Raw genomic sequence first — 2500 nt, 5'->3', positions numbered from 1 at the left:
ACGTACCGAGGCATTACACCCCGCACGCCCCCAACAGGACCAATCAAGGCTCGCATACGACCTGCGACTTACTGCGGCTCCCTGAAGGTCCCCGTAGGACGACCATCACCAGTTAAGGTGTAGTTGACTTGTCAGGGCACGGTAGTCCCCACAAGTCCCCGATTATTCGTGGATATCGTCCTACGATTGTTTCTGACTCCTTTTGCTCCCCGCAGGTCCCCGTAGGACGACCATCACCAGTTAAGGTGTAGTTGACTTGTCAGGGCACGGTAGTCCCCACAAGTCCCCGATTATTCGTGGATATCGTCCTACGAGTTTTTGTGACCCTTGGGTTCCCGGCAGGTCCCCGTAGGACAACCATCACCAGTTAAGGTGTAGTTGACTTGTCAGGGCACGGTGGTCCCCACAAGTCCCCGATTATTCGGAGATATTGTCCTACGAGTTTTTAGTGACCCTTTTGTTCCCCGCAGGTCCCCGTAGGACGACCATCACCAGTTAAGGTGTAGTTGACTTGTCAGGGCACGGTAGTCCCCACAAGTCCCCGATTATTCGTGGATATCGTCCTACGAGTTTTTGTGACCCTTGGGTTCCCGAACTTTGCTACGATGGTTCTGCCTCCAGAGGAGACTTATGAACACTTCGTATCATTTCTTACACCGAACCATGGGATCGCGAGATTGCTCCCGGATCCCTAATCACCTTACATTTTCGTTTCGTTTCCGTACACTACGATGAGCTAATTCAATTTGTTTGTTCGTCTGGCGAACGTTTTATTGCGGAATTACCGCGGTACTTCCAGCCGGGTATGGCTGCCGTACGACCTACAGGATAGATCATCGAACCACTTTTCGTGCATATTGTCCGTCGAGGGTATCACCTCGATACCCCCAACAGACCTTTGGACACTTCCTCACTACTCCTTGGAGCAGCAATCAGGGAACCATATAGTAGGAACAGCCGAATATGGAACTCTTTTCGTACTTTGGACACCTCCTATAACTTGTATGGCGACTTCGGGGACCTTCATTTCGTTCTCAGTTGGTACCCCTATTTCGGTCTTTGGACACCTCGTCTTACCCGTATAACTCACTTTAGGTCCACTTATTTGCCTGATATCTCATCGTGAACCCGTTTTTCGTACACCGTACACACCTAGGAACACCACATATGCGTTTCCCTTTCGATCGTGAAGTTTTCAAATTTTTCGATTTTTGGTCCTAGAAATTCATGAACGGTGGGAGACCAAAATTTTTCATAAAAAAAAAATTTTCACCGTTTGACCATAAAAACCTTCTTTTCGTACATACCCCATCATTTCTTCACGTTTTAGGCCATTTCTGAAATTTTCGCTTCGATAGTGTGTCCCCTATAATACAAAATGAACATTTTGCATCTCCCACAAGTGGCCATTTTTTTCCGCCACTGAAGAACACGACCTCGGGAACTCGGACCTAGGACGTGGCCATGTAAGTCATAGGCCACCCCAACTTTTGCAAAATACTGTTTCTTTTCACTTTTCATGATCTAAGGCGCGTTCCGACGGCGTTTTGAACAAATTTATGAGAAAAAAAATTTTGACCCTCGGACCAAAATTTTTTCGTTCGGGGCCCCATGGCCTATGGCCAGTATGGGAACTCGGGATGCCGATATGACAAAATTTGTCAAAAAATCACTAAAAAGTCGCTATGGCCCATTATTTAGAGCTTGTTGAGACCTTTCTAAAACACCTTGGTTGACCCCTGTCCGATAAGTAGTTTTCGAGATATTCGAGAAAATGTGATTTTTTGGGACTTAGAAAATTTTTGACCCGTACCCTAAGAAAAAGTGATTTTTTCATAGGACAATTTTTTCTTCGCAAATACTGTTTGGTTTCACTTTTCATTATTAGAAACGCGTTCCGAAGCCATTTTCATCAAAATCTCGTGAAAAAAAAATTTCACCCCCGGACCAAAAGTTGGCCGTTCGGTGCCCTATGGCCTATGGCCAGTATGGGAACCAAGGATGCCGATATGCGAAAAAGTGTCAAAAAATCACTTGAAAGTCGCTATGGCTCATTAAATAGAGCTTGTAAAGACCTTTCTAAAACACCTTGGTTGACCCCTGTCCGATACGTAGTTTTCGAGATATTCGAGAATAAGTGATTTTTTGGGACTTAGAAAATTTTTGACCCGTACCCTAAGAAAAAGTGATTTTTTCATAGGACAATTTTTTCTTCGCAAATACTGTTTGGTTTCACTTTTCATTATTAGAAACGCGTTCCGAAGCCATTTTCATCAAAATCTCGTGAAAAAAAAATTTCACCCCCGGACCAAAAGTTGGCCGTTCGGTGCCCTATGGCCTATGGCCAGTATGGGAACCAAGGATGCCGATATGCGAAAAAGTGTCAAAAAATCACTTGAAAGTCGCTATGGCTCATTAAATAGAGCTTGTAAAGACCTTTCTAAAACACCTTGGTTGACCCCTGTCCGATACGTAGTTTTCGAGATATTCGAGAATAAGT

Source organism: Anopheles stephensi, unplaced genomic scaffold (assembly GCF_013141755.1).
Source record: "Anopheles stephensi strain Indian unplaced genomic scaffold, UCI_ANSTEP_V1.0 ucontig239, whole genome shotgun sequence".
Classification (NCBI taxonomy): domain Eukaryota; kingdom Metazoa; phylum Arthropoda; class Insecta; order Diptera; family Culicidae; genus Anopheles; species Anopheles stephensi.
This window is presented reverse-complemented; position numbering follows the sequence as displayed.